The 23,853-nt window shown below is 45.7% G+C and overlaps 1 protein-coding gene across 2 annotated transcripts in view; it reads left to right on the top strand.

Moving 5' to 3' along the window:
* The first annotated feature begins 8,965 nt into the window (after positions 1-8,965).
* Positions 8,966-23,853, top strand: part of Lypd6b (LY6/PLAUR domain containing 6B) — a 203,642-nt gene continuing 188,754 nt past the window's right edge. The window contains exon 1 of one of the 2 annotated variants that reach the window (XM_045147618.1): positions 8,966-9,040. The gene's annotated coding sequence lies outside the window, so the exon portion shown is untranslated. The remainder of the gene's footprint in view (positions 9,041-23,853) is intronic. The other variant, XM_045147617.1, reaches the window with a different exon arrangement.

The following is a 23,853-nucleotide window of genomic DNA, read 5'->3' as shown; positions in this document are numbered from 1 at the left end:
ATTTTAACATGATGCTTTTCAGACATTGATAGTCTTTGTATTGAGAAACATATATTTCTCTCTACTTCTTAAGTCAGAAGCAGTCAGCATTCTCTCACTCCATTTCAACAGGCTCTTGGCGGTTTGGTGGTGCTGGATGGGTGTTTCCGCATCCCCAGGGATATGTAATGTGCCGGCTGCTCAAGCATCCCTGCTGAGAACAGCTGCCCCTGCTCCACCTCCTGCCTTGTCATAATGATTAATAGGATTTCATTTTAAACCTTTGGTTTTAGAAAAAGCAAACATGCCAATCATACCGCACATGTGTGTGCAAGTCCAACTACAGGAAGGGGCGGGAGCCAAAGTGGGGCTCCCTTACCTTCTCTCCACTTTGCCACAGACTCCCATTACCCGAGCCTCTCCTGTGGGAGTGTTGCTGATGGGCTACTACTGAGGAATGCCAGGGACAAGTTGGCTCCCCTCATCTGCCTGACAGGATACTGGCCCTTTCAGCCAGCACTTTGCCTACAGCCCCAGCACCCAGCCCTAGTGTCCTTGCTGCCCTGCAGTGCCCTCTGCTGGGATGTGGGTGCAGCTGGAGTATAGATCATACAGCAATGATCCCAGAGAGACAACTCCACAACAAAACGGACAGTGGAATTGGCCCTGGAGCCACCTCTCAGCTTCTGATTGGCCAGCTAAGCGAACATGATCAAGTTGTTTAACTTGCAAAGACTCAAAGACCTCCTCTCCACATTCAATGTACAGAAATTTAGCTCACTGCCTACATCTGTCTCATAGTGTGTCATAGGGATCAAACAAGAACCCACAGGTAAGCATTTTATAATGCACAATGCAAATATAATGGATTATTATGAAAAAAAATCCTAGGATTGCTGGAGAGATGGCTTAGCAGTTAAGGCACTTTCTGCGAAGCCTGAGGACCCATGTTTTACTCTCCAGGTGCCATGTTAATGTCCAATGCACAAGGTGGCACAGATGACTAGAGTTTGATTGCAGTGTTGGAGGCCCAGGCACACAAATTCTGTCTCTCTATCTCATTTAAAAATAATCGGACTGGAGGGCTCGCTTAGCAGTTAATGCAAAGAAAAAGGACCCAGGTTGTATTCTCTAGGACCCACGTTAACACAAGAGGACACATCTGGAGTTCGTTTTCAGTGGCTGGAGTCCCTGGTGTATCCATTCTTACTCTCCCTCTTTCTCTGTCAAATAAATAAATAAATAAAAATAAAAGTTTTATGGTAAGAACAATGAAAGTTTAAAAAAATCCTAGGAGAAGGCATTTTGACCTTGAACCCCCAACTGTTGCTGTTATCATTTTCCAAGTTGCTGGGACAAACATCCAAACCAGGCATAGTTCATGGGAGGAAGGATTTTATTTAAGTTTCTTGATCAGTTTATGGTTCCATCAGTGGCAGAAGAAGCTGCTTCCACAAGGCCAAGCAGAGAGAAACCATCACCAGCCAGCAAACACCAAGCGCAACAAGCACCAGTGGGCAGCGAGCCGCGGGAACCTGCCAGAGCTCAGACTGCTCTGCAGACCTTTGGGCTGGAAATCAGATCCACCTCCAAGCTCCTTAGGGCTGGACCCCAGGATCCTCCCCAAATGACACCTCCTCCAGCCAGGCAGCGGGTAGACCCAAGTCACAAGCCTTAATAAAATACCTGAGTCTGTAGGTATTCAAAGTACCACAGTTGCCTTCTACTTATCTCCACCAATACTTACAGAAAAAAAGACTATGAAAGGAACATTGAGCACCAGCCTCTATCCAGTGAGATCACATTTCTTTGTTGCCTCCTGTTCACTAATTTTTCTTCTAGTCTCTTAGTCCGCATGGGGCTGGAATGGTGCCATAGACTGCATGGCTGTAACAATATATTTACTTCTCACTATACTGGGGGCTGGAAGCCCAAGGTCAGAAGGTCAGCATGTTTGGGGTCCAGTGAAGGTCTTTTCCAGGATCCATACTTCTGACTACTCATGCTATCCTCATGTTGTGGGAGATAGAGTGCTCTAGATGCCCTTTATTTATTATTATTATTGTTACTTTTAATTTTTTCAAGGTAGGGTCTCTCTGTAACTCAGGCTGACCTGGAACTTACTATGTAGTTGCAGGCTGGCCTCGAACTCTCGGCGATCCTATCTCTGCCACCCAAGTGCTGGGATTAAAGGCGTGTGCCACCACGCCCAGCTAGATGCCCTTTAATACGGGCTGTAATCTCACCCCAGGGCTCCACCCTCAGGACCTTGTCCTACCTTCTTACAGGCTCCAGCTCCATATGCCATCCACCTGGGACTAGGGATTCAGTGTATGAGGTGAAAGGACACACAGTCCAGTGCACCCCTTTCTCCTCCTTCTTTCCCTATAGAAAAAAAAAGCAGCTGTTAGGCGGTTGAGCACATGCCGTGCCCTGAACTAACCACAATGAGGAGGGTTTCAGGCTACTTTCAGTGCTGAACCTTGAAGCTTTTCATACTGTTGGGCTTGTCAGGAATGATTCCTGACCTTGGATCATGAGTGAAGTCCATGCATTTTCCCATACGTGGAGGAAGAAACCCAGTAATCAGTTAATGCTGACATAAAAACCCCAGCAGGACCTTGGTGGGAGCTTAGTAAATTCCCCAAAGGGAGATTAGAGATGCTTAGGAGTCATTTAGACAGGCTGTATCCAGAGCACAGTCAGCTCTTACCAGCATCTGAATACAGATGCTTTCTGTAGCAAGACCAGGTAGCTGAGAAGCCCCGAGCTCATGGCTGCTGAGGGGCGCAGAGGGGCCTGAGCGCCACCCCGCAGCTCTGCCAGATCAGAGCTTAGTCCCGGCTTGCCTCATAAGAACAGGTAAAAGGTGCATGCGATAAACTCAAAGGCAAACTCAGCGCTGCAGCAGTAACGCTCTTTTTTTTTTTTTTCTTCAATAAACACTCAAATGCCTGCCTAGTACTGAGCAGAGCTGAGGGGAGGGGGTGGGCATAAGACCAGATAGTCGTCATATCTTTACAGCAAACTGTGAAACAGGGAGCAGCCCTGTCTACGACAATTTAGAACATTTGAGTGTCGTGAAGAAAATAATCAGGATACGGCAAGACTTTGGGCTTAGTGGCCAGAAAAGACACTAAATGAAGGAGCCAGCTGTGCAAAGATCTGGGGAATGTCGTAAACAGAAGGGTCCTGAGGAAGGAAGCTGCCTGGAGTGCTTGTGATGAAACATGGACTCCCACTTTATAGAAGAATGATACATTTATTTGGCTGGTGTGATGGCAATTCTCCATTATGCAGTGGTTAAGTGTGCTTCCTGTGCAAGCCAGGGGACCAGAGACTGACGGAGTTCAAATCTCCAGGTCCCATGGAAACAGCCGGGAGTGGCCATGTGCACCTATAACCCCAGTTCTGCTGGGGAGCAGAGACCCTTGACAGAGCCCCTCGAGCTCTGGAAACAGCAAGAGAAACACAGAGAGACTGACTCTGGCTCAAAAATAAGACCAGGCAGAAGAGCAATGGAACCACACAACTGTTGCTCACTTGGGCCACGGCCGGAGAGCAGCCACTGTTGCAGGTAACATGTGGGGCACCACAAGGACACATGTATACACCACACACACACAAGCAGAAAGAAAGAAAGAAAGAAGCAAGCAAGAAAGGAAGAAGGAGAGAAAGAGAGAGAAGTAAATTTAGAAGTACATGACAAAAGCTGATGTTGTGTGTGGCAGTCAGGTTCGCATTGGTGTCAGAAGTCACCCAAACAAGAGCAGCTTGTGGGGAATAAAGAGATTTATTTTGGCTTACAGGCTCCAGGGGAAGCTCCAGGATGACAGGGGGAAATGATGGCATGAGCCCGAGGGCGGACATCACCCCATGGCCAACATCATGTGGACAATAGCAACAGGAGACTGTGCCAAACACTAGCAAGAAGAAACTGGCTATGACACCCATAAGCCCGCCCCCAACAATACCCTCCCTCCAGGAGGCGTTAATTCCCAAATCTCCATCAGCTGGGAACCTAGCATTCAGAGCACCTAAGTTTATGGGGGACACCTGAATCAAACCACTACCATGCAGCCCTGTGGTAGTGTTATGTGAGGACCAGGGTTTGATCCCCAGTACCTCAAAAATAATAAAACACAAAACATGAAATGCATTTGGATATTTTTGTAGCCAATGCTTTTGTGAACAGAGCCCAAGTTGGTGCTTTCTCTGAGACCAAGTAAAAGAGGGTGAGAATGAAAGGCAGAATGGAAAATTTTAAAGTAAACTTGGTGAAGAAATAGCTAGTTGCTATAGCTAGGGGACAGCCTGAACTGTATATTCAGAAAGGAGTAAATCAAAAATAGGATAAAAGATAGGCTGCAGGTGGCCCAAGATATGGGTTGATCGGGTCAACCTAAACTTTGTGTCCCGGGAAGAGGATAAACAAAAATACAGTTTTGAGAAAAACCGAAATAATAAAATAGTTTCCCAAGATAGCCTGACCAAGGACTTAAACTCTGGTTATGCACAAATAAGATATGTAGACATAGCTGTACAAGCTTGGCAAATACCCTTGTGAAACCCCCTTCCCTTTCCCTTCCTTGCTAAAAACCCTATAAAAAGAAACACCCAATAGGGCTCAGGGTCGACTCCTCTGTCTCCTGCATGAGATATGTGTCGACCCCAGAGCTCTGGTTTCCCGAATAAAGCCTCATGCTTTTGCAGCAAGTTTAGTCTCCCGTGTGTCTTTGGGTGCGTGCTATCTCGAGACTTGAGTGAAGGTCTTCCCATGGGGGTCTTTCAAGAACATTCCCAGATGATGTATGAGGTGACCCCCAGTGACTCCATGAGAATAAGTAATAAGACTGGAGACTAAATACAGAAAATCTGGCTTGTTGGTGAGCCTCGGGATCAAGCCCAGCCTCAGTGAGACCATCCTCATCTTTCAAGTCTTCTCATGGATATGAACTACAGTGAAGCCCCTTGAAAATTCTGCTCACTGGCCTGCTACGTGAGGTGTATGCCCAAAACACTTTGGGAAAGTTGTTTCAACTTTTTGCTACACCAGGACTCTGGTGAACATCAAAAGCCAAAAGAAACACATACATCCTTGGCTGCCCTTGGAACACATGGAGTTTCACAATCAGCAAGAGGTGATTCTGGACTGTTGTTTGATTGCTGTCAGCTGACATTTCAGGCCCAGAAACATCGCTTTGACAACCACTGTCACAGCAGTACCTGCCTGGCCTGTTCTCAGGGCAGACCCAGCTCCTGTGCAGAAAGAAATCCTTCCCCACGCGGGATGCACAGACTCCATGACGATATCAGAACCCTGAGAAGTCCCAGGCTAGTGTCTAATCAGCCTGGGGCTTTAGGAGGTGGCACATGTTTAATGTTGGTGGGATGTCATTGAATGTGAGGCGGATAGCCCCAGTTCTTCAGATGCTAAGTGGGATTAGGCGTGTGTGTGCGCATGGGCTTACGCACACACATGCGCTTGCTGGGCCCCTTCCCCATGCAACCCTAACAAGAAAGGCACCCTTAAAATAAAGAGGGCTACATATGTGCCTCTTTAGAGAAGGCTTTTTTGAAAAAAACACTTTTTACTTGGGGTGGGTGGGGAGAATGGGCGTGCCAAGACCTCCAGCCTCTGTGAACAAACTCCAGAAGCATGTGCCATCTTGTGCACCTGGCTTAGGTTGGTACTGGGGAATCAAACCTGGGTCCTCAGGTTTTACAGGCAGGTGTCTTAACTGCTAAACCATCTCTCCAATCCAGTGAAGCCCGGTTTTGAGTGTTCTTGTGCACCAGAGTTGTGTGATGGAAGATTTGTTGGTGTTCAGGAAGGGTGAAGGTTCTTCTTACCCTTGGCAGATGTGTGTGTCCACTTGTCCTGGCCTCTGGGCTTGCTTGCTCACTTGTAAAATGTGAAAGCTTCCCAGGCTGGCTTGTAAATGAGAATGAGCCAGAATCTCCAGGGGCCTGTGTCCTAAGCAGGCACTGTGGGTGATCATTTTCTCAAGGACGCTTGGGAACTGTGACTGCACTGCATGCTCTCTGAGTCTTCCCATTCCAAGCCTTCTGCTCGATCTGGATGTCAGTGATTTCCAAATGAGACCTGGACTCTGACAACAGGGTCAGCAGTGAATATTCTCCTTGGTAAACATGTGTGGAGACAAAAATGCGGGTTATGATTGCAGGGTCTGGGGACCTGGGATGAGAATTCCTACTCTAAGCTCAACTCTCAGAAGAGAATGTAGCATTTGAAACAGTGCCAGGCACACAATAGCCACTCCCTGAAGATCAGTTATTATTCTATCTCATGTCTCCCAGCCTTCCTATGACACGCTGGTTTATCGGTTTATCTCATTTTATAGGAAAGGAAGTGAGGCATACTTTCAGTGTTGTCTGTATTTGAACTTAAATGCTGTGATTCCTGAGCCAGGGAATTAAATCCTGGGTTGACTGATAAAGAGGTTATCAGTTTTATTTATAGGAATTTATGACTCTTTCTCACCCTCATCTTTCTGGTTATTTCCCTACACTACTCCTATATTAATTATAATTAGTTGAGAGGTTTGCATGTGTCTAGGATATTAAATGTATGGTGTCAATGAAAAAGGAACACAGAAAATGATATAAAACATTATTATATACATTGAGTCATAAGCAAATGTAGAAAAAGTTAAGAGGGTAAATGTATCCTGAGTCTCACATTTTAATGATCTTTTCTCCAATTTGGATATTTTCTCTTTCCTTATCCTACAAGAGAAAGAAAAAAAAAAAAAACACTGAAGGTTTCCCGGCTCAAATATCATTTTTCCAGGCACCAGAAGGAATAGTAACAAATGCAATTTTCAGGAATTCATTAGTTAGTTCTAGAGTCTTTGGAAGTCCAGCAGTGGTTTTGTCCTTGTCTCCAGCTCTTCAGGGCCCAGACCACATGACTGGTCACTCTTGGCACTGATAGCTGAGCCACATCAGTTACCATTAGGCTGCTAAGCAGCCTAACCTGTTGCTCAAGCACCTCGCATGGTTTTTCTCCACCTACTCTCAGGACAGCATCAGGAATTCACATTTCAGTTGCCTCTATCCCACAAAGAACTTCAAGCAGAAGTGTCTTAGTTTGTGGCTTCAGATTTCACAAGTGTGAGAAATGCACCATCAAGGAACACGCTGGAAGGGTGGGGCGGGCGAGTGAGGGTGGGGAAGAAGGCAGAACTTATGCCTTCTGGAATATGCTCGGTCTTCCTGGGGGATATCTCCTACAAGGCTGGCCCAGCCAAGATTGTTATCTCTCTCCTCCCCCCGCCACTCTCTCTCTCTCTCACACACACACACATTCAGCAGAGCCTCCTAAATCACAGGGGATCACATGCTCCATTGGCTGAAACCAACAGGTCCAAACCAAAAGGCCTGGGTCCATTCCTCCTGGGTGAGACCCTGATCAGCTTCTGTGTTCATCCCTGCCTGCTGGTGAAAGCCGCTGACCTAAAGGGCAAGCCTTTACCACAGCCCCACCCTGGGACCCCAGTTTTCCTACGCACCATGGAGCAAGCAGAGTAGCAGCTGTGGCTGGCCACTCCCAGGTTGGGCTTTTTTTTTTTTCCCCCAGGATGGCCTTATCTAGTGTGATGGGGGTGGTGAGGTGACACCAAGATCTCAAGCACTCTTCTTTCTGCACAGGACCTCTGGTCCTGACATCACCTTGGCAGAGTGCTTTCGGTTTTTACCTTGGAGGTTTACTCACAGAAATGTGGTCAGAGAAATGTCCTGAAATAGTTACAGAGCCGTCCTGAAACGCAGTGCATTTGAACTTCTCTATGAGTCCATTAATGAATATGTGAGTGGGAACATCGCAAGTCACCTTGTGTCTGTTAAGGTCATTTGTGTTTTAAATGGAACACTTAAAAAATGCCATTCTGGTCAGGCTTGACCTGCAAAGCCCATGGATGGAGGTCTCAGCTGTGGACCAAACCCATGCCTAATTTCTGCAGACCTCCCTCCAGCAAAGCTTCCCCAGACGCAGGTCCTATGAGCGCCCTCGGCTCCCGGGTCCCTCTACTCTGTGCAGAGACCCTGCCCCTGGGCCTCAGGCGCAGCGCTGCCATCTTCTACGGGATCTTGAATCAGTTTTCCAAAGTCTAGGTTGTGTTTCCACTGGTTCAGGTCCGACAGAACTGTGTTTTAGATTTCCCGGGACCATGGTGTAGGTGGCCTGGGAGTGTAGACCTCCTTTAAGCCAGCTTGAGAGTGCTGGGAGTAGGAAGCGGTACAAAACAACAACAAGAAGTCCTAAGCCAGAAAGATGGACCCGGGGCTCTGAAATGATGAGTGACGCTAGAGCATGTCTAGGCTGGGGGACCACAGAGGCTGTGCTTATACAGCCAGCATACAGGGCCCGTTCTGTTCTGGGCTTGTTCAAGGCTCGGAAGAGCCATCAGTGGGTACGCAAAGTTGGATTTCTAGTGCCAGAGTGAGGAGGCCACCAATATGTGCAACTATTTCCTGCCCACTGCTGTTATTGTAAACCGTTCGAGGGGTGGGCGAAGTGTGGATGGGTTAGCACCGGAAGGTCCAAAGGGCCTGAGTTCTGGTTCTGAACTCACCTCTGAACTCTCCGCATATTCACCCCGGGGGGGGGGGGTGTTTCCCTCTGTGTTTCTGCATCCCACAAACCAAGGGCCGCAGGGCCCCTCTTGCTGCTCTGTGGGTGACATTTTCCCAGCGGGCAGACTAGATGGGAACAGCCCCTCGCTTGCTCGCCCGGCACTGATCGTTCCCGCACCCAGGTCTCCCTCCCCGCGGCGCAGGATCCCTGCGGCGTCCCCTGCGGAGCCGCGGGACTGCTCCCTGGCCCGCAGGGCTCACCTGTCCCTCCCGGCCCCCTCCTCCCCGGGCGCCCCAGGTGGCTCGGGGCGGGGAGGAGCCGTGTGCCGCGCCGCGCCCCGCCCCGCCCCGCGCGGCCGCCGCCGCCGCCGCCGCCGCCGCCAGCCCCGAGCGGGCGCTCTCGGAGCCGGAGCGCAGAGCCCCGGCCAGGCGCGCAGAGGTCCGGCGGGCCCGGACCGCGCAGGTGAGCGGGACCCGCGCGGCGGCTGGCGGCCAGGGTGGGGAGGGGGCGGCGGGGCGGCCGGCCGGGGCCGCGTGGCTGCGGCGGGCTCGGCACTGCACTGCGCCCCGCGCCTGCCCACCCACCCGCCGGAGCCCGGAGCTCGCGGAGCCGCGGCGCGGCGGACGGGCGGGAGTCGCGACCGTCGCTGCCTTGGCTGGTGCAGCTGCCAACATCTGCCCGGGCCCGGAGCTGGGGGCGGGGGCAGGACGGAGTTATGCGGATCCCCAAGTGCCGGGGGACCGGCGGGCCGGTGACTTCCGTGGCTCGGAGGCGACGGCCGAGGCTGAGGGGGGACAGAGTGCTGCGGAGGGCGCCGAGCGCGCGGGCCCCCAGGCCGACCGTGCGGCCAAGTGCGAGCCGGCTCCCGCCGCGCCCTCTGCGGCGCCCCACCGCGCGGGTGCCGCTGCTCCCCACCCCGGCCTGGCTCTCGACTTTTGTTGTTGATAACCAACCCCGCGGTTAGTTTCCCGTGGCTTCGGGAAGAGCTGGGTTGGCGAGGCTGCTTTCGCTCCAGGGGCTGTAGCTGGTGAGGCTGCAGGTCTGTGTGTTCTGAGCATTGTGGCTGGTGAAGAGGTGCCAGTCCACTGCCCGCCCCCAACCATCCAGTGCCTGATGAGACGAGTAATAAAGTGGGAAAAAGTCTAGAATGATGTTTAAATTTCAGTTCAGTTAACGAGCTCTGTGACCTTGCAAGTTATGAACTACTCCAGCCTCAGTTTTCTCAAAGGTAAAACAGGCATAATCACCACAACGGCCTTTCGCGATATTATATATTATGTCCACAATGCATCTAGCACTCTGATTGAAGGTTTTCTTCAAGGTCCCTCCCCATGCGTTGACAAATGTAACACTTCATGTCTCCAGAGGTTCTTGCATCTTCTTGAATGGAAGGGTGATCCAAGAGGAACGTGGAGATGCCCTCTCTCTCTCTCTCTCTCTCTCTCTCTCTCTCTCTCTCTCTCTGTGTGTGTGTGTGTGTGTGTGTGTGTTTGTATTAGAGTCAGGTCTTCTTTCCACTGGCTGGGAAGATCAAAAGGGGCCTGTGCCCAGGCTCCACGTGATTTAGGATGTCATTAACTGCTCACTTTGTCAGAATTCTTTTCTTTTCTTTTCTTTTTTTTAAAGTATTTTATTTCTTTATTTTGGAGAAAGAGAGAGAGGAAGAGGCAGAGAGAAAGAGAGAATGGGCACGCCAGGGTTTCCAGCCACTGCAAAACAGACAAACTCCAGATGCATGCGCCCCCTTGTGCATCTAGCTCATGTGAGTCCTGGGGAATCAAACCAGGGTCCTTAGGCTTCACTGGCAAATGCGTTAATCGCTAAGCCATTTCCCCAGCCCAGAATTTTTTTTCTTTGAATTGGGGTTTGGTGAGTTGACAGTTGTCTTATGGGCAATGACTGGGTCCCATAAGTAAAAAGGCTGAGGGTTTTAGTTTCCTATGTATCTAGATTCTGATGCTCAGTGAACTTCCAGGGTGACTTCTCACTTAATGGGCACATTAGCTCTTTCCCTCCTGTGTTCGCTGGTTCTTAACATGCAATGCTAAATAGCACCAACCCCTTATCTTCAGGCCTATCTAGGCAGGGAGGGAGACAGGAAAGAGGGAGATAAAGAAATCTTCCATTTTCCATCCTTTGGCACATCTTACAGGACCACTAGGCCACAGTCCAGCTAAGTCACCTCAGGGGTAGGGAGTGAGTTTCCACAACAGGAGTGGGCACATATCATAGCCAACAGCATCCGGGAGGATTAGCCCAGTCACCAGCTATGCCTCATCTTCTGGAGGTTCCGAGATGGCCAGGTTCCAAGAAGTGTCAGTTTTGGGCAGACAAAAATAGGAATGTGCTCCGGGTGTGGTGGCGCACGCCTTTAATCCCAGTACTGGGGAGGCAGAGGTAGGAGGATTGTTGTGAGTTCAAGGCCACCCTGAGAGTACATAGTGAATTCCAGGTCAGCCTGAGCCATAGTGAGACCCTAACTTAGGATGTGCATTCAACTGCTATCTCTGCCTTACTCAGACACTAAGGGAGGTCTGGGGTAGAGTAGGGAGCAGCCTGGGGGCTAGTCTGTCACTAAAGTCTTCAAGGCATGGGAGGCATCCTTTATGCCCATCTTTCATTCACTGCTTTGTTTGCTTATTCATTCAGACAGTCAACATTATGTAAATGCCCAGCATGTGCCAGGGCCTTGGCTAAAGGGGGGAGTGGTTGCTCCCGGAAACTCATTCTGGTTGGATTACAGTGTCAGGGGCTGTTTGCCTCACTGGGGGTGTTGTGAAGGTGTCCCAAGGAAAGTGTAGTTTGATGCTAAGTTAGAGAAGAATACACCACAGAGGAGAAGCAGCTGAGGCCTGTGCAGGTCGTGGGGTCGACACTTTCTGATAGAAGTAACATTCCTTAGGCTGCATGACTGTCTCTCGCAGCGTGTTGGGGGGTATGTGGTTCAAAGTGGTCACAACTCTTGGTTGACTTTTGGAAAAATTCTCTTGATTTTCCCTGCCTTCTATGGATTGACTAGAACTCCCTCTTGCCTTTATAAGAGAACATCCACAGCAGAGGGTGGGACCGGGTTCGCTTTGCAGTCTTCCTTTGGGTAAGGAAAAAAAATTCCCTAACAGATCAAGAGACTCCTGTATCATTGGCCACATGCCACTGGCCACAATAGTCTACTCACCCTTAAGGCAGTGTGGGCAGAGGAGAGGTGGTTCTGATTGCTTTGGCCACATACCCTTCTAGAGTTGAGGCAGGGTCACTTTTCCTGAGACCTGTATCTCAGCTTGGAATTCTGTTAGCAAGGAAGAAACAAGATTGCGTGGTGTGCTGTTAGGTAGACGCTCAACCGTGTCTCCTGCAGGTGGTGACAGGTGATGAAAGGTCTGGCCTAGATGGCCATGGTTCAGTACAAAAAATGTAGGGCGTGGTTGAGGGGAGGAAGGAGCTGAAGTTGGCATTGAAAGACAGGAACACCCTATGTTTGGTCTCACTGTGGGTGTCACTAAATCTTGGTCCCGTTCCTCAAAGGGCTTTTATATTTGAAACTGGAAAAGGTTTTCTCTGCCTTCCACATGCCCCTTAGCATGGGCCACAGCTTTCCAAATGCTATTTAGTGAGTGACAGTAACTCACTCTGGTGGTAATTCTCCAGGAGCAGGTTGGGAGGTGTTCCAGGCGGGCCATGTGTAGTTGCAATCTCACAGGTGACCTTGCTGTTGCTGGCCTTCTGCTTCTGCCCTGGCCCGGGGCCTGCCAGGCCTGCTGAGAGCATGTGCTTGCTCAGTCAGGGCTCTGTGTCTGCACTGTGACCTGCCTTCAAAGCAGCAGGGCGGGCTTGGTGGGAATGCCCTCAGTGGCAGATCCTGGACTAGGAAGTCTTCCTGCTACTGAGGCAGTGGGCGGCTGCGTTAGGGAGGGTGTTTCATAAGGAAGCAGCCTCCATCGTGTGCCGGTGTAAGTCATTCATTTAGCTGGTGACTCCTGCTCTGTTTCCATTTAGCATGGTGGGCATTTTGGTGTTTGGCTGAGGAACCAGGCATTCTTGTGGTTCTCTGCCCCCATACCAAGTTGGCACAGAAGTTGGCAGAAAGGTTAGGTCCCCAATCCTGGAAGAAAGAGGATGGGGCAGGCAGCTTATTTGTTTTTATTGGCAGCACTGCCTGGATTGGCTAGGATCACTACGCTGATACGAAGGGGTAAAGATCCATGCCTTGGACAGTCATTCATTCCACAAGTAATTGCTGAGCACCTACTGTGTGCCAGACACTGACTGAGGTGCAGGGAATACAAGAGATCACAACAAACTCCCTATTCTCATGGAGCTTACTGTCTCCTGGATATTTCAGCCTAAGAAGTATTATGAGGGAAAATGAGACAGGTTAAGAGAAGAATGTTGGGGTAGAGAGATGGCTCAGTGGTTAAAGGCATTTGCTTGCAGCGCCTGAATGGTCCAGGTTCGATTCCCCAGTACTCACATAAAGCCAGTTGCACAAAGTGGCACATAATTCTGGAGCTCCATTTCAGCAGCAGGAGGCCCTGGTACACCCATTCTCTCTCTCTCTTCCCCAACCTCTCTCTCTCTTCTCTCTTTCAAATAATTATTAACAAGCCTGGTGTGGTGGCACAAACTTTTAATCCCAGCACTTGGGAAGCGGAGGTAGGAGGATTGCCGTGAGTTCAAGGCCACCCTGAGACTCCATAGTGAATTCCAGGTCAGTCTGGGCTAGAATAAGACCCTACCTTGAAAACCCCCCCCAAATAATTATTAACAAAGAGGGGTATTGTTAATATGAGTTGGTCATTGTCCTGAAAAATTTCTTTCTTGTTTCTAATAGAGAAATATGGCTTAAGTAAGTATGGTTTGAGAAATAAAAGACAGGTGTTCACTTAGAAGTAGTTCAAATATTGAATAAGTTATATGATTTATTTCCCATAATATTTCATCCTTTGTTTGTTATACCTTCTATTGTCCCTGAAATGACTCACAGAAACAGTACCAGGTGATGGGAACTAACTGGAGAAGTACAAACAAAGCGAAGTAGGGTTATTTCTTTCATCATTTTGTTCTGTCATTGTTTCATTTTGGATGTAGGAGGAAGAGGAAGTATGGCGATTATATTTTAATCATTCATCCTCGAGGCTCATTATTTTAAAAAGTGATAAACAAATTTTGATACCTTAGAAAATAGTGTTTTCCTAGTGTTTTGGATGTGAGGGTGACCTGGCTGCAACATCTGTCACCCCATTGATCACCAGCATTGATTCGGTTGATCTGGCTGGCTGGGTGGGTGTCCCCTTCCTCCCTCGCCACTCCATGTGCGTCCCTCCCAAAGCTGCACACTTGGTCAAAGAGGACGACCTTCTCTGAATAGAGGAGGACTGGTCATTCATTGGTCAAGGGTATATGACTAGCTGCATTCCTCTGCTAGGACCTCCAACCCAGCGCACAAGAATTACTTTTTTTGTTTTTTGAGGTAGGGTCTTGCTGTAGCGTAGGCTGACCTGGAATTAGTCTCATCCTGGCCTTGAACTCACAGTGATCTTCCTACCTCAGCCTTCCGAGTTCTGGGATTAAAGGCATATGCCATCATGCCCAGCTAACGAATCACTTTTATTTGATAGGAAAAGTAGTCTCTTTACTAAGGGTTTATATAAAATTTATCCCACAGGTTCAAAGAAAATGAATATGTTTTTGGTCAATACATTGTATATCAAAGGTTGATAGATTAAAAGTCAAATAATTCCAGGGCCAAATAATAGGATATAAATGAAAATTGGAAAAAGTCATTTGGATCTATAAGGGACTCAAAAATATACCATTCCAAATAAATTATAATATAAGGAATGTTTCACAGAAGTGATATTGATTGGTTAATTTTGATTAAGTTGTTTATTTCCTTGTTGAGTTTTGCAAGTTCTGTAATCTTGATATGTCTTTTGTCATTGATGTATTTGCTAATATTTCTAGTCTGTGTTTTTTGGCATCCTTTCCCTCCATGAAAGTATCAGTATGCTTCCTAGAGCAAATTTTAAAAACAAAATGGATCATGCTTTAGTTGTATTTAAGAATTCTTAGTACTCTAGAGGCAGAGGCAGAAGGACCAGCACTCCAAGGTCAGCCTGCTACAGCAAAACTCAAAACTGTCAATGTTTGCTTCTATAAATTTCATCAACTTAAGTTTTATATTTAGGCCTATGATCAGTTCTGAGTTAAGTTCTGAATAAGGTGTGAGGAATGGCCAAAGATCTTTTATTTCATGTGGAAGTCCAATGATTTTAGTGTAAGCTGTTAAAAAGATTATCATTTCCTAATTAGCATGGTTTTGGTGCTTTTAAAAAATCAATTAGTCATAAATGTAAAAATTGATTCTGGAACCCTTGTTTCTGCTCAGTTGGCTTGTTATTTTGCTATAAGAAAATACTACAGGGCTGGAGAGGTGGCTTAGCGGTTAAGTGCTTGCCTGTGAAGCCTAAGGACCCCGGTTCGAGGCTCGGTTCCCCAGGTCCCACGTTAGCCAGATGCACAAGGGGGTGCACGCATCTGGAGTTCGTTTGCAGAGGCTGGAAGCCCTGGTGCGCCCATTCTCTCTCTCTCCCTCTATCTGTCTTTCTCTCTGTGTCTGTTGCTCTCAAATAAATAAATAAATAATTAAAAAAAATTATATATAAAAAAAGAAAATACTACAATATCTTGATTACTAGACAATTGTGTCTTTTCATACATTTTTAAAGTAGATGGTCTATGTTCAAGGTTGATGTTTCTCAAAATTGTTCTGGGCTTTTAACTCCTTTGCATTTACATGAGTGGTACAATCAGCTTGTCAATATCTATTAAGAATTTTACTGGGATTGTCTTGAATCTAAATTAATTTAGGAATCATTGTCAATTTTACAATATTTGAGTCTCCAATCCATGAACAAGATATATAGCTCTACTAATTTAAATTGTCTTTGATTTCTTCCATCATAATCTTTGTAGTTTTTTAAATTTAAATGTTTTATTTTTAGTTATTTATTTGAGAGAGGGAGAGAATGGGTGTACCAGGGCATCCAGCATGCACCACCATGTGTATCTGGCTTAAGTGGGTCCTAGGGTATTGAACCTGGGTCCTTTGGCTTTGCAGGCAAGTACCTTAACCACTAAGCCATCTCTCCAGTCCATTTTTGTAGTTTTTAAGAAAATGATCTTGCACATGTGTGTTTTGCTATATTTGTTCTTTACATATTTAATTTTGGTGGTTTCAGTTGTACCATAAAGAAATGTAATTTATTTTGGTATATACCAATGTTTTCAGTGGTCTTGTTAAAGTCACTTCCTGCTTCTCCTAGCAGGTCTGTTGTGAGGGTCTTTCAGATTTTCTCAGCCTGGGCTAGAGTAAGAAAAAAAAACAAAATAAAATAAAAATAGTGTTCTTTTTTAAACCAGAGGTATCTTATGTCTCTTTCTTGCTTTATTATTCTGGGTAAGAGTTCTAGTACATTATTGAATAGGAGTGATGGGAGGTATTGGGAGAAGCATATTGATCTTTCATAATAAACAGACCAGAGGTTGGATATGGCTTGAAGGCTAAACAACTGCTGTTTTAGACATTAACTTATCTTTTATAGTAATTTAAGAATGATAATAGAATTCTGAATTGACAGTTTTATTTTCACTTTTAGTACTTTAGAGCTGTTTCATTGCCTTTTTACTTGTATGCCTTTTGATCTGTATTTTTTTATCTTTGTTGCTTTACATTTAATGTTTGATTTCTTTCTTTGCATTCAAGATTTTTTTTTATCTTTTGTTTTCAGCTTTTTTTTTTTTTTCATATGACATGCCTAGGGGAGACAGAGAGGGAAGAAGGAAGGGAGGAAGGAAGAGGGGAGGAAATGATGGAGGAAGAAGGAAAGAAAAAAGAATGTATTAATGAATGACTATGCCTGGTATTACATGCTTGGAGTATATCCAGCTTGGTGTTCTAGAGCTCCTTGAATTTGTGGTTTGTATCTTTCATTAATTTTAGAAAATTCACAGTAGTTGGTTCCTTATTTGCCTCATTCTTTCTCTTTTGTTCCTTTTTTTTTTTCTGAAATTTCAGTTATAGTTAGGTTAGATTTTTTGGTGCAGTCTTCTGTCTTAGACAATCTGGTCTGTTTATTTTCCTTATTCACAATTTCTATTGACATGTTTTCAGGTTTGTACCCCCCCCCACCACCTTGCTGTTTAAACTTTATGAAAGAAAACCTGTTGAAAACGTTTTTCCTTTCTGTTACTATGTTTGTCCTTGATACCATTTCCATTTAATTCTTTTCTATAATTTTCTCTCTGCTAAAATGACCTGTTTTCCAAAAATGGCAGAATTGTCTACTGGGACCTTTTTTTCCCCTTTTCTTTCTTTATTTATTTGTGAGAGGGAGAGAAAGAGACAGAGAAAGAGAAAGAGAGAATGGGTGCACCAGGGCCTCCAGCCACTGCAAACGAACTCCATATGCATGTACCACCTTGTGCATCTGGCTTTGTGTGGGTACTGGGATATTGAACCTGGGTCCTTAGGCTTTGCAGGCAAGTGCCTTAACCACTAAGCAATCTCTCCAGCCCCACTGGGACCTTTTATAAACATCTGTGGTTACTTTAAATCCTGTTTGATAGCTGCAACATTGGTGTCATACCAGGATCTTGTTAGTTTATTGCTGTGTCTTGGAAATGTAGTTTTATCTTGCTTTTCATATGCTCTACATTTTATTATTATTTTTTTTTGTTGAAAACTAGATGGGGGGCCAGGGAAGATAGGTTAGTGGTTAAAGGCACTTGTTCTGCAAGCCTGCTGGCCAGAATTCCATCTCTAGATAAAAAGCTGGATGCAAAAGTGGCACACATAGGATTGGGGAGATGGCTTGGCAATGAAAAGTGCTTGTTTGTAAAGCTTTCTGGCCAGGTTTCAATTCCCCAGCACCCACATAAAGTGGATTGCAAAGTGGCACTTGAATCTGCAATCCCAATTTTTCTACAACAATGGGAGGCAGAGCTAGGACAGTCCAGAGTCCACGAGTCAGCTAGTGTCATGTCCATTTGCAGTCTCACAGCCTGTTTTCCAGCAGCAAGAGATTCTGTCTCAAAGTCAGTGGAGCATGGATGCTTAGAAATTGTCATCTGATCTGTATGTGTGCTTTTTGGCATGGATGTCCCCCTATGGAAATAAATTAAAAATTAAAAAAATCTGTAGTCCTCCCAGAAGTGTCTGTAATCCCAATATGCCTAAGCAGAATCAAGAGATTCCTGAAGATGGGGAGCCAGCTAGTCTGGCCTTCCCAGCAACAAAACAACAAGAAAGACCCTGTCTCAAAACACAATGGAAAGGAGGCGGCCAACTCCCTGAGGTTCTGCTCTGACCTCCATGTGTGCATTGTGATACATGTGTGCCTGTAGACACACGTCAGCGTCATCATACGCCCACACACACACAAAAAAAAAAAAAAAAAATTGAAGAAAAATACAAAATTTGGAGCCCAGGGTCTCAGTTGACAGCTGTTGGGGATCTAGGCACAGCCATGTTTTGCAAGTTCCTCAGGTGATTCTCAGGTTTGTGCAAGCTGAGAATCCCTGGTGTGAGTATCACTTATAGCCTCTCCTTTTACAGGGGTGGTATTCCACTGTAAATGGCCAAATGAAATTGTAGGCCCCATGCATTGACCCTGTGGGCTCATTCCTCTTGTCACTGTGCCTTCAGCAGTAGGGAATTGACTGTGATCTTGGCGTATGCTCTTCCAGAATGGGGAGAAAACTTAAGAGTACTTTTCACTGAACTTTCCATGGCTTGCATGAATACCTTTCAGAACCATCTATGGCTTGGGTGCTACTTGAAGTTTTTCAGGGGCTGTACCATTCAAAATGAATATACCCCATTGTGGGATAGTTTTACTTGTTGGAAATATTTCCTTCTACTGAGTTGAAATATGCCCTTCTTTAATTTACCAAATGATTTGTCTCACTTCCTCCTTGAAAACTATTTGAAAGAAATCACTTACATGACCCAGTGCCCCCCACCTGTGACAAGTGTTTTATGCAGCAACACTTAGTACAAGTTTCATACTCCTGAATTGGTTGTCAAATAAGTCACTCCTCGCAGTATGAAAACTGCTTGTCTAGCCCATCTCCCATGGAAAAGACTTCAGAGGTTCCAGAACAGGCCCTTTGCTGCTCAAAGCATTTTTGGGTCTGGTGTATTTAGTTTCTCCAGCAGTATTTCCAGACTCCTCCTCACTGTTCTGGTTAGTTTTATGCACTAGGCACTGTGGTGGATTGTGGGTGAGATGCCTAATAATAAACCGGAGCTCATGACCTGTGTGGGGACTCATGGCATGCAAGATGAGTGTCACATTAAGTGGGTGAGTGCTCTTAGAGGTCACATGTGAGGGAAGGGTCATGTGGATGGTCAGGACACTCTTGACTGGGGCTTTGAAGGTAAGTGGCAGCTACAGAGGAAGATAGGTACTTGAAGTGGAAGGCACTTGGGAGTGGAAAGGATCTTGAGGAAGCAGAAAGCTATTTTGTAGTCTTCAGGTTCTGTGATTCACTTGTCCAGGAGGAACTTGAGTCTATAGGTCTGATGAAGGTTAGGCAGAAAGTGGAAACCTAACACTGTTCCTACAAACAAAACAAAACAAAACAAAACAAAACAAAAAACAGCCTGCAGACAGTAATGGATTGACTCACCTCACTCCTCCATCTCCTGTCCTGAACCTTCAGAGTGTCTGACTCTGGAAAATGAAGTTTATGGTTGGTTCTTGTCAGGGTGAGGTTAATCTTGTTGGGGGCCACTTCAGGGCAGGAGACCTTTGGCCTGAAACCCTTTGTGACTGCTGTCATGTTTTAAAGTAAGTACCCCTAGCCACTGGCCTAATTTTGTCTACTCTATTTTGTCAGAAAGCCATTTAACAGATGTATTATAAAGAAAGCTATGTTCTCCAAGAACATCACATTACTGCTCTTCACGATCCACCCTACCTGTGAGGCAGTCTGGTATGCTTGTTCATGGTGAAACAGTGCCACTGTGGAAGTGTGTAATAGCCAGATACTATATTGTCTATGATGTGTTGAAAACATGCGTCATTTTGTGACCTTTTAATTGTGAGAAAATCAGGATGGAAGTACATGATGGAAAAATAGTGTGTGTGTCTTTGGTCCCTTAGCAAGGTTGGAAACTATAGGCCTATAACAACTGCAAGAATTAGAACCAAGATCTAACCCATGTGAGGGACACATGGCTGTACCCACACCACAGGGTGTTATCAAGGAACACATACTGGAAATTTCTACTAGACTTTAGCTTATCTCTGAGAAAAATAGATAAACACTGAAGGTCTATATAATTCTTCATATTTCTCTTTTTGCCTTGGAAGCTAGGAATATCCTGGAACTAAACATAAAAGTAAGTGGAGTAGGGCTGGAGAGAGAGCTCAGTCAGTAAGGTGCTTATCTCACAAGCGTGAGCTCTATGTAGTTTGATCCCCAGCACTCGTGGAAAGAGCTGGGTGCAGTGCTCAGGAGGAAGAGACAGGCAGATCCTTCGAGCTCGCTCGCTAGCTATTTTAGCTTAATTAGTGAGCTCCAGGCCAATGTGAGATCTTGTTTCAAAGCAGGTGGACAATATTCCTGACACCCAAGGCTCTCCTCTGGCTTCCATATGCATGCTCACACGTTTGAACATGCATAGACACATTCAAAAATGCCTACACATGCACACACAAAATTGTGGTGATAATTTTATTTCAAGTCATAGGTAGGTGCAAAGATTTTAATTTTAATATTATTTAATCTTTTTACAAACTTTTTATTTTTTATTACCATGGTGATGTTAATAATGGTTTTAACCTGCAACTAGGTGGCTTCCTATCACACAGAAATCCTCAGCATTTATGGCTTGATCATAATCATCTTAACTTTTTCTAGTCATATATGTGTGTAAACATAGATACCACCAAAATGAAATTAAAAGCTCATTTTTAAAATTTAACATTTCTAAACATTTTCTATGCATGAAATATTCCCATATAGCATTGTCTTTAATTGATGGTCTATTTCATCATGAGGATGTGTCTTATTACTCTATTTTCAGCTTGGATTTTGTCTTTTGCTGTTATAAACGACTCTCTGAGCACATCCACGATTATTTTCTTGGCATATGTTTCTAGAAGTGACATCATTAAGTAAAAGGCTAGAATAATTTTTAAGGATTAGAAATACATTTCCACATTGTCTTTGAAAAAGCATGACCTAATCTATCTTTTCACCTAACTTTGAGGTATCTCTTTTGTGAAGCATCCCCCATAGGTGGATTATTGCTTTTTAAAATATGTATTAAGGGGCAGGACTTCTGGCTATGGGCCTGTGAGGAGATGAACAAATCCTCTTTCCTGTAAAACTGCTGTAAGTCTGGACACAGTGAGCAGGAGCCACCATGTTACCTTGCTGGTAATCTATCAAAGCCTGCAACCATTTGAGAAGAGATGACTGGAGAAATTGCTGAGCTTTGAACGAGTACAGCAGGATTCTGCAGTCTTGTGTGGGGCTGTCCCCATCTCCCCACCATCCTCATTTGGGGTGCAGAGCTCCTGCCTGGGCAAGGGAGATGAGGAATACCAGCCCCGCTGCTGCCAAGACCACAGGGCATATTCCATTTGTGTTAGGGATGATTCCTGCCTCATGTTTTTTTTTTTTTTTCCTGGTCCTCTTTTCTTCTGTTTCAGTTCACTGTCACTTTTTAAAATTAAAATTAAAAAACTGTATTTTTAACAATTTATTTGAGAGAGACAGACAGACACTGGACATGCCAGGGCCTCTTGCAGCTGCAAACGAACTTCAGATGCATGCACCAAGTTGTGTATCTGGCTTTACATGGGTACTGGAGAATTGAACCCAGGCCTGAGGCTTTGCAAGCAAGTATCTTTGACTGATGAGCCATCTCCTCAGCCCCACTCTAAATTTAAAAATCATTTTTATAACAGAGGCTCATGCTTATCATTGAATGGTTAAAAATATATGCAAAGAGAAGAAAATGCAAAATACCTATAAATACCATACGTATTCATCCCAGTACTGTAGCCTTGGTTTTCATGGCTACTGAGCACATGTGACTAGTGCAGTTGAGAACTTGAACCCAGGCATGGTGGTTGTGGTGGTTTGATTCAGGTGTCCCCCATAAACTTAGGAGTTCTGAATGCTAGGTTCCCAGCTGATGGAGATTTGGGAATTAATGTCTCCTGGAGGAAATGTATTGTTGGGGGCCGGCTTTTGAGTGTTGTAGCCAGTTTCCCCATGCCAGTGTTTGGCACACTCTCCTGTTGCTCTTGTCCACTGTATGTGGGCCAGGGGATGTAGCCACCCTCTATTCATGCCATCATTTTCCCCTGCCATCATGGAGCTTCCCCCTTGAGCCTGTAAGCCAAAATAAATCTCTTTTTCCCCACAAGCTGCTCTTAGTTAGGTGAATTCTACCACCAATGAGAACCTGACTGCAATAGTAAAGTGGTACCAAGGAGTGGTGTTATTTGCTGCTAGACATCTGACTGTGTGGCTTTGGCCTTTTGGAGCTAATTTTCAAGAGGAATGTGGAAGGATTTGAAACCTTGGCCTAAGAGATATCTTGCAGTGCAGTAAATATAGCTTGATGGACTATTCTGGTCAGAGTTGAAAGACCTGAATGCAGTAAAGACTATGGTCTGTGAGGTTTGGCTTATGAGGGTGAGAAAGAGCTTTGCTTGGACTGGGCTAGCAGTTTATATGAAAAGCTTGCTGTTATACCTGAGTCCTGAGAAGTTGTGCAGGGTTGCTGTGAGTAGAAATGAACTGGAGTGAGCAGAGGGATATGGCACAGAAAGAAAAATCTTTGGGTGAACTGCTGCCCATTCAGCTGCAATTGAGAGATTACAACCTTTGAGATTGGGCCAGCTGACTTGCACTGGGGCAACAAAGGAATGTAGACTCTTTTGAAGGAGGCTGAGTGCTCAAGGAGTGTCCTGTTCTTCCCCCTGGATTAACAAATTGGTACCGTACCTGGTATTGTGGAGTAATAAGAAATGCTGGAAAGAGGGTCATTGGGTTTGCAACACACTTGTGTTTTGGAAATGGCCGTGGGCAGTGTGAAGCAGGTTTGCTGGATGCCTGCATGGAGATCCCATGGGGCCATGAGGATGAACCGTTGATTGCAGTGGAGACCCAGTGGAGATGCCTGGTCCACGAGATGGCTGCTAAGGAAAGCTGCTGGCCCTGATGAAGTTTTCCAGGACTGTGAGTAGCTTAGCTGGAGGGGCGGAATTGGAATGCCAGAGACTTGTTGCTGGTTAGAATTATGGGACTTGGAGATTTGTCACTGGCTAGAGTTGTTGGGCTTGGAGTTACAGTTTGATGTTTTCCCTGGTTGTTTTAAATCTTGTATTGGCTGAATGTATGCCCAGTGCCATCTTCTGCAGTGTGAATGTTTATTCTGTGCCATGATTGTTTTTTTTAAGATTATTTTTTGGTATTATGGCTCAGTTAAAAGATCTTGGACTATGGGAATGTATGAACATCATTGGAATTGATAAAAACTATGGGGACTTTTAAAGTTAGATGAATGCAAGGCATTTTACATCATGTATGGTTATCAGTTTATGTGGGCCAGGGGTGAAATGTGGTGGTTTGATTCAGGTGTCCCCCATAAACTTAGGTGTTCTGAGTGCTAGGTTCCTAGCTGATGGAGATTTGGGAATTAATGTCTCCTGGAGGGAGTGTATTGTTGGGGGCGGGTTTATGGGTGTTCTAGCGAGTTTCTCCTTGCCAGTGTTTGGCACACTCTCCTCCAATTGTCCACCTTATGTGGACCAGGTGTTGATGTCTACCCTCTGCTCATGCCATCATTTCCCCTGCCATCATGGAGCTTCCTCTCGAGCCTGTAAGCCAAAATAAACCTTTTTTTTTCCCCCACAAGCTGCTCTTAGTTAGGTGACTTGTACCAGCAATGCGCACCTGACTGCAACAGGGGTGCACACCCATAATGCCAGTGCTGGAGAGGAGGAGGCAGAGGGCTTCCATGCCTTTGAGGTCAGCCTGGACTACATAATGAATACTAAGCCTACAAGAGCTACATACATATTTGTTTGTTTGTGTTTTCTCAAAAAACTGCACAAAACAAAAAACCGAAAACCAAACCAAACCAAAATAAAACAAAACAAAACAGAAACCAATTGAGGATCTAAATTTTTCATTCTGCTATTTGGTTGTTGAAGAGGGGGTGGCTATTGAAAGGGATTTAGTGACCCAGG

Source organism: Jaculus jaculus, chromosome 4 (genome assembly GCF_020740685.1).
Source record: "Jaculus jaculus isolate mJacJac1 chromosome 4, mJacJac1.mat.Y.cur, whole genome shotgun sequence".
Classification (NCBI taxonomy): domain Eukaryota; kingdom Metazoa; phylum Chordata; class Mammalia; order Rodentia; family Dipodidae; genus Jaculus; species Jaculus jaculus.
Note: the sequence above shows the minus strand (reverse complement) of the source record. Positions and strands in the feature narration are given on the sequence as shown.